The sequence below is a fragment of the Rattus norvegicus genome, chromosome X (genome assembly GCF_021556685.1).
Source record: "Rattus norvegicus strain SHRSP/BbbUtx chromosome X, alternate assembly SHRSP_T2T, whole genome shotgun sequence".
Taxonomy (NCBI): Eukaryota; Metazoa; Chordata; class Mammalia; order Rodentia; family Muridae; genus Rattus; species Rattus norvegicus.
In genome coordinates this window covers 3,623,045-3,639,307 of record NC_141554.1, presented here as the reverse complement: position 1 = coordinate 3,639,307, position 16,263 = coordinate 3,623,045, and the positions used below count along the sequence as shown (strand labels likewise).

Here is a 16,263-nt window from a genome sequence, read left to right as displayed (position 1 = left end):
AACACATCTAAAACCTTCAAGTCTGGCCATGGGAACACAGGAAGTAGATAGTGTAGTACAGATATCAAATGTGAATAGAGAAAAGAATTGTATACTCCATGTGGTCCTTTGCTTTATTGATGTTGGTAATTTTTGAATAACATAAGGATTTGGGAATTTATAATTGAAGTAGGTACACCATATTTACACTGTTATTCTCAGTCTATAGATGGGCCCACTTTGTTTCCAAAATCATAGCAGAGAATGGAATTTGAAAACAGAATTTTTGAGTACATATTCAGGAATATTTATAATGTCCCCTATGAAGGAATGTACAATAGGAAAGTGAAATACAGTATTCATTCAACGAAAGGTGTGTAGGTAAAGTACTGGCCTTTATAAAATTAAGAAAACCTAGAAAATTGAACTGTATGTCACAGGAATTGACCTGGGAATAAAAATATTATCCAGAAGAATCTCCTCCACTCCAAGTTCCTAAATAATTTCTATCCATGCCATGCCCCTGACTCATTTTCTCCATTCAGAAGTCACTAGCTTTAGAGAGATGGAGAACGAAAGTTTCCACTGTGTCACAGGAGACATACCTAAATTGGCACCCTCAAAACTGGTTAATGTAAGGAAAGCTGTTTAGAGTCAGGCCATGGCAGTTCTCAGTGACAATATCATTAGGCTCTCCCTGAAAAATCTCTTGTATCCTTGAGAGCACTAGCTTCTTCTGTGATGTAATAAGTGTTGTCCTGACTGCAAATGCCTCTCAGATATTACTTCAGTACCTATAGGTTTTACTAATTGGCCTCAAATTCAGGGGAAACAGTCATTAGGGAGGGAGAACAAAGACGATGAAGAAATCAGAGATGGGGAGAACGAAGCTGGTCTTCTGTCTTGGTATAAAAGAAGGAAGAAATACATCATCCCTGAGAAATCTCACTGAAGCCTTGGTAGGAGTGGAATATGTAAGTTGAAGAGATAGAATTGATCTGATCCTTCCACACATGGGATCAGGAGCTGGGAGCCTCTCAGAAGAATCTGGACTTCCCTGCTTCTAATGGTTCCTGGAAGTCAGAGAGTTTATATCATTAATTTCTTTCTCCCAAAAGCCAGGTGTTTGGAAGGACACTGTTCTTTTCCTTAGAGCTCATGGATTTTTGTTCTTATTGCCCAGAAGAAAATGGTCCTAAGGAAGAAGTGAAAAATGAGTATACTTTCCTCAGCTCAGAGTAAACTCCTCAATTATTTGGATACTTATAGAGCAGTAAGTGTCTGATACTGGTATTTGGGAGAGAGACGTGCTCCAAATTTGATCTTCATCATCTCAATCTTTCCACTAGTATTATTCTGACTATAAATCCCTGACAGGAACCCTTTGGATTACTGACTCAATAGGTCTGATTAGCTGCTAATTATCTTTTGTTTTTTTTTCCTTTTTTTTTAGCAAATTTTATACCTTTTTTTTTTGGTTCTTTTTTTCGGAGCTGGGGACCGAACCCAGGGCCTTGCGCTTCCTAGGTAAGCGCTCTACCACTGAGCTAAATCCCCAGACCCGTATATACCTCTTTTAATTGGATATTTCTATATTTACATTTCAAATGTTATTTCCTTTCCCAGTTTCCTGTCCTTAATATTCCTAGCTGGTCCCCTTATCCTTATCTATAACCTTTACTGTGCTTTGACATTCCCTTTAACTAGAAAGAAACAAGGGCTTCTCCTTCCATTGATGATCAACATCGCCATACTATGCCACATATGCAGTTGGAGCCACAGGTCTGTACATAAACAGTCATGGAATATTGGTTTAATACGAGAAAGCCCTGGTTCATTGAACTTGTTGTTCTTATGGGGGTTGAAAGCCCATTCAGCTCTTGTAATCCTTTCTCAACATCTACAAACAAGGGGTCTGTATTCAGTTCTCTGGTTTGCCACTAGCAATCACTTCTGTATTTGACATGCTCTAGTTGTGTCTCTCATGAAAGATCTAAAACCATTTATTGGCAGAATGCAATTTTATCTTCAACAATCTTATCTAGTTTTTGTGCCTGATATATATATATATATATATATATATATATATATGTATATATATACACATATATATATATACATACATACACACATATATATATGAATACATACATACATATATATATAAGTGAATACATACACACACATATATACATATATATATACATATATACATATATACATATATATATACATTTATATACATACATATATATATATATACATATATATATATATATACAATTTTGGTGGATCCTACAACTAGGAATTTTGGTTTAATATTTGGATGGATTCTGCATAACAAGGTGAAGACTATAGGATCCACAAGTGACAATTGCAAATAGACTCCCTCCTGTTTTTTATAACCTATTGAATTTGAGGTTTCATTGGACCACAAGCCATTCCTATCACTGCCCATCACTCAGAAACTGATGTGTGGCCTGAAGAAAGAATCATGGTAAAACATCCAAAACCCTCAAGCCTATCCCTGGGAACACAATAAGGTAGATATTAGAGGACTGATATCTAATAGAACTTCAGAACCACATTCTATACTCCATGTTGTCCTTTGCTTTACTGATGTCTTGTAATTAATGGATAAAATATGGATTTGGGAGTTGATCATTAGAAGTAGGTACACAATATTTCCACTCTTATATTCACTCTATAGCTGAGCCACGTTTGATACCAAATTCATTGCAAAAAATGGAATTTGAAAAATGAAATTTTGAGTACACATGCAGGAACATATATAATGTCCCCTGTAAATGAATTTACAATCAGAAAATATAAAACAATATTCACTCAATTAAAGTTCTGTAGGGAAAATACTGGCACCAGCGAAACAGGGAAAACCTAGGGGATTGAACTTTATGTCACAGGATTTGACCGGAGAATAAAATTAATCTCGAGAAGAATATCTTTCCTTCTGTGTTCCTAGATCTTTTCTACCCATGACGAGCCCCTGACTAACTTTCTTCATTCAGAGCATGTAATCACTAATAAAGCAGAGAGAAGGCTCTAGCTGTACAGAGATGTAGCATGTAAATGTTTCTACTGTGTCACAGGAGACACTACTGGAAAGTGCACAACCAAATCTGGTCAATGCAAGGAAGCTCTTGAGCAGGTCGGCTATGGCAGTTCCATCATCATTAGGCCCTCCTTGAAAATTCTATTGTGTCCTGGAGAGCCGTAGCTTCTTCTGTGATATCACAAGTTTTGTTTTGACAGCAACTACCTCCTTCCATATGTCTATGGTTTAGTAATTGGCATCTAATTCAGAGTAAAGAGCGATTTGGGAGAGAGAACAAATAGGAAGAAGGGATCAGAGATGGGGATGAGGAAGCTGGCCTCTTGTCTTGGTATAAAAGTAAAGAAGAAAAAAGTGGTTTTTGGAAAACACCCTGAGCAGATGGCTTTAGTTCTTTTGTTCTTCTATGGGTTAACCGAGCTCTTGGAGAAGTTGGTGAACATCCTAAAGACCTTTTGGCAGATGGTAAAGTTTCTAGACACCCCTTTTTGTATTTCAATGATCCTAGGGATTGTATGACTAAAGGTAATTGTTTTCTAGGACGAGTGCAAGAGCAAGATAGATTTTTAGGTGCTTTAAAAGACATGGAATTTTTCTGATATACTTGGACTAATGGCACAAGGTCTAAATGATTTTTTTTCGATGTGGACTTTCCCTCAGACCTTCGGTAATATAAAAAAAAAGCGTTTTATATGTTTGAAGTCTAATTTGCACAATGACAAACCACTTTGAGCATGGAGAACACTTTCTGGAGCCCTAGAGAGGAGTGAAGAAATTCTCTGAAACCCTAGGGTAGACGGTGAACATGCCTTTTTTGTAGAAGGAGGAGTTACTTGAGCATCTTGGGACAATATGGAATGTCCAGCAAGTCCTTTCAAGGAATGGCATCTTTGCACAATTCCTTCATATTTTTTGGAAATTCCATGGCCCTTTGGACAGATGGAGAATGTTAGGACTCACCTGAGGAGAAAATGTAGCTTTTGCTGTCTCTTTGGCTGCAGAAGATGGCACAAGATCCCTTTTGGCAGAAGGGGGATGTTTGAAACTATCTTCTTTAGAGGAAATTTCTCAAGACTACATCAGAAGGATCAAATCTTAACCTTTTTTTTTATAGAAACTGGATGCCTGTGGTCCACTTTGGTAGAGGGAGAATGTCGCCTCTTTATCCCCAGAGTGGACATGTTAAATAAATCTACTTAGGTATATGGGGATAGTTCTAAAACATGCTGTTCAGATGCAGTAGATCCTAAGACATCCTTCTCAGATGAGGAAGGTCTTAATGTACCGTGTATACGTGTAGAATCCTTACTGTGATATCAGAATGGAGAGTATGTATTAGAGCTACCTCTGAAAATGTGACCTCTCCCTGAGCATCATAGACATATTCTAGATATTGTTTTGTAACTGTGGAAGTTCCAAGAGAAATTTCTTCTGCTGGAGAAGTGGAAACCGACTTTCCTATAGAAGTGTCAGGTTCCCTAGCCTGCTTGAGAGGCAAAACAGGCTCCAAAGCCCCTTCAGAAGATGAGGTAAAATCCAGAGCTTTTGAGGTATTTGGCAGATGTTCTGGGTCTGCTTGTGGGTATAAAGAAGGAATGGCAATCTTTTCTGAATATTTGGAAGAGTGTGTAGCATCTTCTGTAGTTGGGGAAGATGGCTGATTTTGAGGAGATAAGGAAGTTCCTATAGCCTACTGTGGAATTTGTGGAGGTCGTATTCATTCTTTTACACTAATGGAATACAAGGAATCCCTTTCCTCAGTTGTTGAGGATGCTACAGACTCTGGTGTTCGCATTTCATGGTTCACATATGTTTGGGTCCATAAACTTCTCTACAGATGGAATCTGTCCTAGAATATCTTTTGTATATGTGTCACATCCGCAAGACATTTCTAAAGATGTGGCTATGGGTAGACCTCCTTTTGTAGAAGTTTCTTGTCCCACAGTCTCTTTTTGAGATAGAGTAATACTCAGAGAATACTGCTCAGTTTTGGGAAGTTCTAGCATCTCTGATGTATATGTGGAAAATTTTGGAGCCTCTGCTTTCAGTACAGAACGACTTAGAGTCCCCTGAGGAGGTAGGGGATATTTTATCTTCTCTGCACATTGTATAAATATGGAGTCTGCATGGCTCATTGACAGTGTGTTTTGATAAACTTGGCTTTTGTGGGCCTAATGGGATGTCAGGAGGTTCCCTTCAGTGGTAGAGGATATTTGAATAATTCTCTATTATATAGGGACATTTGAAGTACTGGGGGATATGGTGAGGCTGCTAGAACATATTTTTTATGTGCAGAAGGCACAGGAGTTCCATCGGTGGATTCAGAAATTTCTACCACATCTTGCGTGGGTGTGGAACTCTCAAGAGCCCCTTCTGAAACTGTCAATGGTCCTTGATCTAATGGTGTACATGCAGAAAATTTTGTCTCTTCTTGGGCTGGTATGTGTGTTATGAGGTTCACTTGGGTATTTGTAACTGTATTTTGTACGCCTTGGATCATAAGTGATGATTTAAGCGCATTTTTAATAGTGGAGGACTTTGAATGTCCTCTTGGCTTAACAGGGTAGTTCTGCAATCCGCTTTGTCAGCAGAATCAGGTTTCAAACTCATTTTACCCGAAGCAGATTTCATAAGCACGTTGGTGGAGATAGGGCACATCTTTGACTGTCTTTGTGAATGGACAGAGCTCTCTGCCCTGCTTTGGCAGCTGGCAAAGGTATTAAAGTCTCTTCTGGAGAAGGGGCAGGACTTATTCCACTTGTGGAATATGAGAAATCAATGAGATTACCTTTAAGAGAAGAAGATTTCCAGCCCCCCTTTTTTTTTCTGATTGGGCCTGTTGTACCTCCCCTTAACCAGAGGCGTCTTCTCCAACAAAATTTGGAGGAGAACTGGAAAGACTGAGGACCTGTAAGATAGGGAGTGAACATTTGAAATCCTATGGAAAGTCTGTGGGACAAGAGCTGAACACCCAGAAGAGTGTGCAATACTGAGACCTCAGCGAGGAGACCCTGCTACTTCTTCCCACATGTGCTCAGATCCCTAGCCCAAGAGGAAACTGCATAGTGCCACTGGACACATGAATATAGGAGCAGTCAATCTGCAGGAGCCCTGCAGTCCAAACTGCAGCTGAATCTGAACTTGTCCAAACAGTATTCTACACCCAAATGTCATGAGGGGTGGGGAAGTATTACACTGTCAGAGGGGCAGAAACCCATGAGAACTCTGCTCAAATTCCTGACTCAAGAAAAAAAACACCTAGCTCCATCTGGACCTCCTGTGCATAGGAACCTAGGAGCAGTAGGGTCAAGACACTTCTGGTTGCAGCCCTTATGGAAAGCTGAAAGTCAGCCCAACAAGTGAGTTCAGGCCTGAGAGAAGAGGTGATTCCAACTTTTCTGCTTGAAGCGAGCTCACTGGTTGACTCAGGACATGCAAAGGCAGAACTCCTCTGGGATCAGGCATTTCCAGTTTCTAGCTGGCTCCTGAACCTTGCTGATTCCAGCACAAAGCTCCCTTCTCCTAGAAACTGTGGGAGAGAGAGCTGATCACCCAGGAGTGTGGGCAATACTGAGCATACAATGCACACAGACTACCACTTCTGCCCACAATTGCCCACATCTCTGGCCCAAGACAAAATTGCATAGTGACTCTGGAATAGAGGAGGAGTAAATGTACTGGAGCACCATGTTCCAGACTGTGCCTGGATCGGAACTGATCTTGTCAAACAGCTCCCTGTACCCAAATCATGATGGTGGGGTAACTAGAGCCTCAGAGAAGCAGACACTCCTGGGAAATCAGAGGAGACTACTCTCTGCCCAGATTCCTGACTCAAGAGGAAAACACCTTGTACCATCTGTGCCCCCTCCCCCCACAGAGGGACCTAGGAGAAGTATGGGAAGTTCCTTCTGGTTCCCGCCCACAGGGACAGCTGAAAGTAAGTAGACAGGAGCAACTACATGCCTGAGAGCAGAATACTCTGTTCCCTTAACTGGGTAAAAGAAAACAGGAAAACAGGTCTACAGCAGCCCTGACACACGAGCCTACAGGACGGTCAAGCCACTATCAGAAAGAGCAAGACAAGCTAATTCCAGAGACCACCTGATGGCCACAAGAAAGCACAGGAACACAAACAACAGAAACCAAGACTACTTGGGCTCAACAGAACCCAATTCTCCCATCAAAACAAACACTGGATATCTAAACACACCAGAAAAGGAAGATCTAAATTTAATTTCACATTTATCATGACGATGGAGGATGTTAAGAATAATAACTCCCTTAAGAAAATGCAGGACAATAGAAAAAACTGAAGTAAACAAATATAATGCAAGAAAGAGGGAACACAAAACTACCTTAAAGAACTACTTGAAAAACAGCATAACAGGAGAAGGAAATAAACAAAACCACCCAGGAGTTAAAAATGGAAATAGAAACAATAAAGTAAGCACAAGGAAGATAACCCTGGAAATGGAAAACCTAGGACAGAGACCAGGAGTCATAGAAGTGAGAATCACCAACAGGATAAAAGACATAGAAGACATAATCTAAGGAGCAGAAGAATCACACAACTGTCAAACATAATGTAAAACAGAAAAGACCTAGCTCAAAACATAAAGGATATCCAGGACACAATGAGAAGATCAAACCTAGTCTTAACAGGTATAGAAGAAAGTGAAGACTGTCAACATCAAGGGACAGTAATATCTTCAACAAAATTATAGAGTAAAACTTCCCTAATCTAAAGAAAGAGATGCCCATAAACATACACAAAGCCTACAGAACTCCAAATAGATTGGACCGGAAAAGGATATCCTCCCATCACATAATAGTCAAAACACCAAATGCACAAAACAAATAAAAATGTTAAAAACTGTAAGGAAAAAGGTCAAGTAATATATAAAGGCAAAGCTATCATAATTAAATCAGAATTCTTTCCAGATACTATGAAAGTCAGAAGATCATAGACAGATGTCATACAGACACTAAGAGAATAAAAACACCATCCCAGGGTACTGTATCCATCAAAACTCTCAATTAACAAAGACGGAGAATCCAAGATATCCCATGACAAAACGAAATTTACACAATACCTTTCTACATATCTAGTCTTACAAAGGACACTAACTGACAAGACCGAACACAAGGATTCAAGTAAAACCATAGATAAAACAAGAAATTAATCTTTTCACAACAACACATAGAGAAGAGAAGCACACAAACATAAACTAACCTCCAATTATGAAAATAACAGAATGTGACCATCACTATTCCTTAATATCTCCAACATCAATAGACTCATTCCTCACTAAAAATACACAGATTGACACACAATATGTAATGAGGACCCAGCATTTTGCACTACAGGAAACACACTTCAGAGACAAAGACAGACACTACCTCAGAGTAAAAGGCTGGAAAACAATTTTCCAAGCAATGGTCTGAAGAATATATAAAATCGACTTTCAACCAAAAGTCATCAAAAAGCATAAGGAAGGACACTTCATATTCGTCAAGGGAAAAATCCACCAAGATGAACTCAAAATCATAAATGTCTATGCTCCAATTACAAGGGCTCCTACATACACATAAGAAACCTTACTAAAGATCAAAGCACATATTGCACCGCAAAAAATAATAGTATAAGATTACAACACCCCATTCTCATCACTGGACAGATCACACAATCAGAAATTAAACAGAGATATAGACAGACTAGCAGAAGGTATAAACCAAATGGACTTAACAGATATTTACAGAACATTCTATCCTAAAACAGAAAGATAAACCTTCTTCTCACAGCCTCCTGGCACTTTCTCCAACATTAATCATATAATCAGTCAAAAAGCAGGCCTCAAAGCATACAGAAAGATAGAAATAATCCAACGCATCCTATCAGACCACCATGGGCTAAGGCTGTTCTTCAATAAAAATTAGGAAAGAACGCCCACATATACATGGAAGTTGAACAATTTTTTTTTACTCAATGATAACTTGGTCAAGGAAGAAATAAAGGAAGAAATTAAAGACTTCTTAGAATTCACTGAAAATGAAGGTACAACACACCCAAACTCTTGGAACACAATGAAAGCTGTGCTAAGAGGAAAACTCATAGCTCTGAGTGCCTGCAGAAAGAAACAGGAGAGAGCATACATCAGCAGCTTGACAGCACACCTAAAAGCTCTAGAACAAAAAGAAGCAAATACATGCAGGAGTAGTAGAAGGCAGAAAATAATCAAATTCAGGGCTGTAATCAACCAAGTAGAAAAAAAGGGACCATACAAAGAATCAACAGAACCAATACCTGATTCTCTGAAAAAATCAACAGGATATATTAACCCAAAGCTAGACTAAGCAGAGGATACAGAGAGTGTGTCCAAATTAACAAAATCAAATATTAAAAAGGGAGACAGAACAGCAGAATCAGAGGAAATTAAAAAAAAATTGCTGTACTACAAAAGCCTAGGTTCAAAAAACTTGAAAATCTGGAAAAAAAAGACAATTTTCCAGACAAATACAAGATACCAAACCTAAATCAGGAAAAGATAAACCATTTAAACAACCCATAACTCCCAAAGGAATACAAGCAATCATCAAAACTCTCCCACCCAAAAAGAGTCCAGGATCAGATGGGTTTAGTGCAGAAATCCATCCAAAATTCATTGAAAAATTCATAACAATACTGTCCAAACTATTCCATAAAATTGAAACAGATGGAGTACTACTAAATTGCTTTCATGAAGTCACAATTACTCTTATAACTAAAACAAAGAAAGACTCAACAAAGAAAGATAACTCAGACCAATTTCTCTTATCAATATCAACACAAAAATACTCAATGAAATTCTTGCAAACCTATTCATACAACACATTAAACAATCATCTACTATGTTTAAGTAGGATTCATCCCAGGCTTGCAGGGATACTTTAATATACAGAAAACAAACAACATAATTCACTATATAAACTCCAAGATAAAAACCACATGATCCTTTCATTAGATGCTGAGAAAGATTTTGACAAAATTCAACATCACTTCATGAAAAAAGTCCTGGAAAGCACAGGAATTTAAGGCCCACACCTAAACATATACAGCAAATCCGTAACTAACATTAAACTAAGTGGAGAGAAACTTAAAGCAATCACACTGAAATCAGGGACTGAACAAGGGTGCCCACTCTCTCACAACTTATTCAATATAGTTCTAGACATCTTAGTCAGAGCAAGCAGACACTGAAGGAGGTCAAAGGGATATAGATTGGAAAAGAAGAAGTTAAAATAGCACTGTTTGTAGTTGATATGATTGTATACTTAGTGACCTCAAACATTCCACAAGAGAATTACTAAGCCTGATAAACATTTCAGCAATGTGGCTGAGTATAAAAATAACTCTGCACAAACTAAACAAGCAGAGAAAGAAAGTAGGGATATGACACCGTTCACAATAGCCCCAAATAATATAAAATGTCTTGGGGTGACATTATCCAAGTAAGTAAAAAATATGAGCATATGAGCAGAACCTCAAGTCTCTGAAGAAAGTGAAGGAGATTTCAGAAGATGGAAAGATCTCCCATGTTCATGGACTGGCAGGATTAATACAGTAAAAATGGCCATTATATTAAACGCAACCTACATATTCATTCCAATCCCCATCAAAATTCCAATCCAATTCGTCAAAGATTTAGACAGAACATTCATTAATTCATCTGTAATAAAAAAAAACACAGAATAGCTAAAACTGTCCTCAACAATAAAAGGACTTCCATGGGAATCACTATCCCTAAACTCAAGCAGTATTACAGGGCAACAGCGATAAAAAAAAAACAAAAAAAAAAAAACAAAAAAAAAACTGTATGGCGTTGTGACAGAGGCAGGCAAATAAACCAGTCGAATAGAATTGAAGACACAGAAATGAACCCCTACAACCATGGTCACTTAATTTTTGAGAAAGAAGTCAAAACCATCCAATGGAAAAAAAGACAGCATTTTCAGCATGTGGTGCTGGTTCAACTGTGGGTCAGTATGTAAAAGATTGCAGATCAATCCATTCTTACTGCCCCGTAGAAAGCATAAGTACAATTGGATCAAGGACCTCCACTTCAAACCAGATACACTCCAACAAATAGAAGACAAAGTGTGGAAACATGTCAAACACATGGGCACTGGAGAAAATTTTCTGAACAAAACACCAAAGGCTCATGTTCTAAGATGAAGAATCAACAAATGTGGTCTTAAAAAAACTGAAAAACTTCTGTAAGGTACAGGACACTGTTGTTAGGATAAAATGGAAACCAATAGATTGGAAAAAGATCTTTACCAATCCTACAACTGATAGACAGCTTATATCCAAAATATACAAAGAACACATGAAGTGAGACTACAGGGAGACAAATAACCATTTGAAAAATGGGGTTCAAAGCAAAACAGAGAATTCACAGCTGAAGAATATCAATTGGCAGAGAAATACCTAAAGAAATATTCAACAACTATAGTATAAGGGAAATGCAAATCAAAACAACCCTGATATTCCACCTCACACCAGTGAGAATGTCTAAGATCAAAAACTCAAGTGAGAGCAAATGCTGGAGAGGATGTGGAGAAAGAGGAACACTCCTCCATTGTTGGTGGGATTGCAGACTGATATAACCATTCTGGAAATCAGTGTAGAGGTTCCTCAGAAAATTGGACATTGAGTTATCTGAAGACACAGCTACACCTATCTTGGGCATATACCCAAAAGATGCCCCAATATATAACAAAGACATGAGCACCACTATGTTCATAGTAGCCTTATTTATAATAGCCAGAAGCTGAAAGAACCCAGATGATCTTCCACACAGGAATGAATACAGGAAATATGGCACATCTAACCAATGGAGTGTCATTAAGAGATACATTGAAATGCTAGCACTCTATACAACAGGGTTTTAGAGTCCCTTAGTGAGAGAATGGTCTTTTACAGCAAGGTCTTCATTATCAGACTTTGATTTAACCCATCTACCAATGAAGTGAAATTATCCCAGACATAAAATAGTGCCTCTCCAGAAACAGCTTTTATCCACAAATACGCATCTACTTCTATTTCATAATTGTCATGTTTATATGGGTTTAGGATACAATAAGTTCTGATTTATTAATGATATTTAAGTATTATTTGGGGTAATTTTGAAATTTTCAAAGGAACAAACCTATTTTATGATTGTATTCCATACTACTTGTAATTTGATCTTGAAGAATTTCATGAAAACTGAAGTATCGAAAATGTATATCTTCCCATTGAAAATTTGTAACATCAAAAATGTGAAACTCCCGCTGAACCTCAGTGGATTGATTTATCTGAAAGCATTTATAGACTCTCCTACTGCATTATTGCAACTCTACAGAAGCTTCACTCCCATAGTGGCAGTTCCAGATCAGATGTAAACAAACAATTTTCTTTGCCTTGGAAAAGATTTAAAATATTTTCATTAACTTTTTATATGAAACTAGTAAGGATTTTGAGAAAAGGGGGCAGACAGGCCCCAGAAAGTATGTTTTTAAAATTCTTTTCTTAAAATTAGACTTTTTCATGCAATATATTTGAATTATGATTACTCTACCCTCTATTCCCCCCTTCTATTCCTCTCCTATCATCTGTATCTACATCCTTCTGACTCTCAAAACAAACCATCATCTAAGGGATAAAAATAAAATGAAAGTTAATGAATTGGAGTAGAACAAAACAAGCAGATAGAAAAGAGCCAAAACAAGGGTCAAGAATCAGATACAGACACGGAGACCCAGACTTCCATTCACACACTCTGGAATTCCATGGAAACATAAAACCAGGAAAAATATATACACAAAACATACAGAGCAAAAATTAATAGATAAATAAACATAAAACAAAATGAAAAAGACATTCTGAAGAAAAAGTCCTGACCCATTATGAGACAAGGATCCTCCAAAGATGATGTTCAGTTCCCTTAGTGCTTTATACGCAGTCTACCCTTAAAATTAGTTTGTGTACCCAGTGATATTCCCTTGGAGAAAACTAAGTTTTCATTTTCACATGATTATCCAATGGAGATAACTTCCAAATTAGAGATAAGGTGATATGCAGGCCTTGGGTTCTTTAAAGGGCTTATTAATAGGTAAGGAGATCTGTGAGGTGCTGTCCACTGAGCATGATACAATTGTGGCCCTCCAGAACTCAAAATACTTACATCTATCTGAACAGACCCTATATAATATTGACACTGCCTATTCAAAGGAACTAAGTGAAGTGCTGGAGAATAGAGAATGATGTAGCCATGGGTGTCTTACTTCATGAAAGAAGATTTTAAGAGACTAAAATTTACTATGAGTTGGTGTCTCAAAGTAACACCAGAAATTACACTGTTAACGTCTCACTAACACAACTGCCTAAACAACAGCTGAGGAAGAGAGGGAATGGGGAAGAATGGAAGTTTAGTTCTCTTTCTGTTTAAATTCCTTCTTCCTCTTCTTCTTCTTCTTCTTCTTCTTCTTCTTCTTCTTCTTCTTCTTCTTCTTCTTCTTCTTCTTCTTCTTCTTCTTGTTCTTCTTCTTCTTCTTCTTCTTCTTCTTCTTCTTCTTCTTTTTCTTCTTCTTCTTCTTCTCCTTCTTCGTCATCTTCGTCTCCTCCTCCGTCTCCTCCTCCTTGTCTTCCTCCTGTTCCTCCTCCTTCTTCTTCCTCTTCTGCTTCTTCCTGCTCTTCTTCCTCCTTCTCAATCTCTTCTTCTTCCTGTTCTCCTTCCTCCTCCTCTTCTCCTTCTTCTTCTCCTTCTCCTTCTCCTTCTCCTTCTCCTTCTCCTTCTCCTTCTCCTTCTTCTTCTTCTTCTTCTTCTCCTTCTCCTCTCCCTCTGGTTTGATGTGTAGGTCCTTGATTCACTTTGACTTAGGCTTTGTACATGGTTATAAAAATGAGATAATTTGCATTCTTCTTCATGCTGATTTCCAGTTGAACCAGAATTATTTTTGGAAAATGCTATGTTTCTGCCTTTGAATGGTTTTTATCTACTTTTCCAAATATCAAATGATAGGTGTGTGGGTTCATTTCTGTGTCTTCACTTCTATTCCACTGGTCTATCCATCTGTGTCTTTACCAATACCATGCAGTATTTATCACTATTGCTCTGTAATACTGCTTGAGTTCAAGGGTGATGATTCCCCCAGAAGTTCTTTTCTTGTGGAGGATAGTTTAATCTCTTCTAGTTTTTTCTTATTCTAAATAAATTTGGAAATTTCTCTTTTTATCTCTATTAAAGAAGTGAGTAGGAATTTTGATGGAGATTGCATTGAATGTGTAAAATTAAATTGAATGGCAAAATGGTCATCTTTACTATATTAATCCTGTCAATCCATGAGCATGTAAGCTCTTTCTATCTTCTGAGATAGTATTCAATTTCTTTCTTCAGATACTTGATCTTTTGTCATACAGATCATTCACTTGCTTGAATAAACTTAAACCAAGATATTTTATATTATTTGGGACTATTGTGAAGTGTGTGATTTCAATATTTTCTTTCTCAGCCTGTTTTCCATTGAGGAGAGGAAGGCTACTGGTATGTTTGAGTTAATTTTATACCCTGACACTTTGATGAAGTTATTTATCAGGTTAAGAAGTTCTCTGGTGGTACTTTTGGGTCACTTAAGTATATACTATCATATCATCTGCAAATGGTGATATTTTGATATCTTCCCTTCCAATTTGTGTCAGTTTGACCCCCTTGTGGTCTGGTTTCTCTGACTATAACATGGAGTCCTGTTTTGAATGAGTAGGGAGAGAGTGGGCAGCCTTGTCTAGTCCCTGATTTTAGTGGGATTGCTTCAAGTTTCTTTCCATTTAGTTTGATGTTAGCTACAGGTTTCCTGTATATTTCTTACACTCTATTTTGATATGAGCCTTCAGTTCGTGATTTTGCCAGGACTTTTATTCGCATGGGTTGTTGAATTTTGTCAAATGCTTTCTCACCATCTAATGAAATGACCTTGCGCTCCTTATCTTTGAGTTTGTTTACATGATGGATTACATTTATGAATTTTCCTATATTAAACCATCCTTCCATCCCTTGGTTCAAGTCTACTTGATCATGATGGATGATTTTTTTGATGTGTTGTAATATTCGGATTGCAAGAATTTTATTGAGAATTTTTTCATCAATATCCCTAAGGGAAATTGGTCTGAAGTCCTCTTTCTGTGCTGAGTCTTTGTGTGGGCTAGGTATAAGAGTAATTGTGGATTCATATAAGGAATGTGGTTGTGCTCCATCTGTTTCAATTTTGTGGAAGAGTTTGGACAGTATTAGTATGAGGTTATCTTCCATTCTCATTTCCCTGCTTTCCCTATACCTAATTCCTGCAAAGGCCACTCCCTTCCCAACCTCCCCTCTCATTCAGTTTCCTCTCTCCCTCCATCCTCCTCAATATCAATTCTGCTAACTGCATTTTAAAGTCAATATTTAGGAAAAAACACTGAGAAAGTATAGGAAGAATCCCATAAGCAATTGTGGTTGATGTTTTGTCAAGATATGAACATATTTAATTTAATAGTTGTCAAAATTCCTACATATACTGTTAGAAGAGACACTGTCTTCATTACCTTCAACATGAAGGAAAACCATTTATATATTCTTTTAAGTTATACAAGGGAATCTGTTAAATGAGTAACACACATCACACAACTTTATTACTTTGAAAGCTCTCTTTATTGCATATATTTACACAATGAAAAGTACAAAGGCTTAAACTCATGTGAGTGTACTTTGTTTCAAAGTTAAAGTTTAGATATACAGGTTGATGACAACAGCCATCTCAGACTCAGAGGGGTTAAATACATAAGGGAATCATCTATTACCTTACCTTTCTTCTTTCCTTTATTCCTGACGAAGTCTCCTCTCATTTTCAGCCCCTGCTGTGAGAGATGGATCAGAAAATGCCTGAGAGTCCACAAACCAGAATCCATCTATAGGAAAGAAAAAAGACAACATCTACAAATAGTACACGCACTCAAAACTTGTTTGTAGATCTTAACACTTGAAATAAAATGCAAAAAGAAACCCATTTTCTAGGATATTACAATATACAGGAAATGGTACCTGTAGGAAGCATTCTCAGGGGATTTTAAACTTCTGCACCTAAGAATGAAACTGCCTCCATGAAGGTGAAGATTTTTTTCTTTGGCAAGAAAGTCAGTCTGTCTCTTGACAGTTGTG

At 37.6% G+C, this 16,263-nt stretch overlaps 1 long non-coding RNA gene across 1 annotated transcript in view; it reads left to right on the top strand.

The window, feature by feature from the left end:
- Window positions 1-756: 756 nt before the first annotated feature.
- The window catches only part of LOC147998120 (uncharacterized), a 38,536-nt gene continuing 23,029 nt past the window's right edge, over window positions 757-16,263 (top strand). Inside the window, exon 1 of the long non-coding RNA XR_015646457.1 lies at window positions 757-953. This is a non-coding gene — a long non-coding RNA (uncharacterized LOC147998120). The remainder of the gene's footprint in view (window positions 954-16,263) is intronic.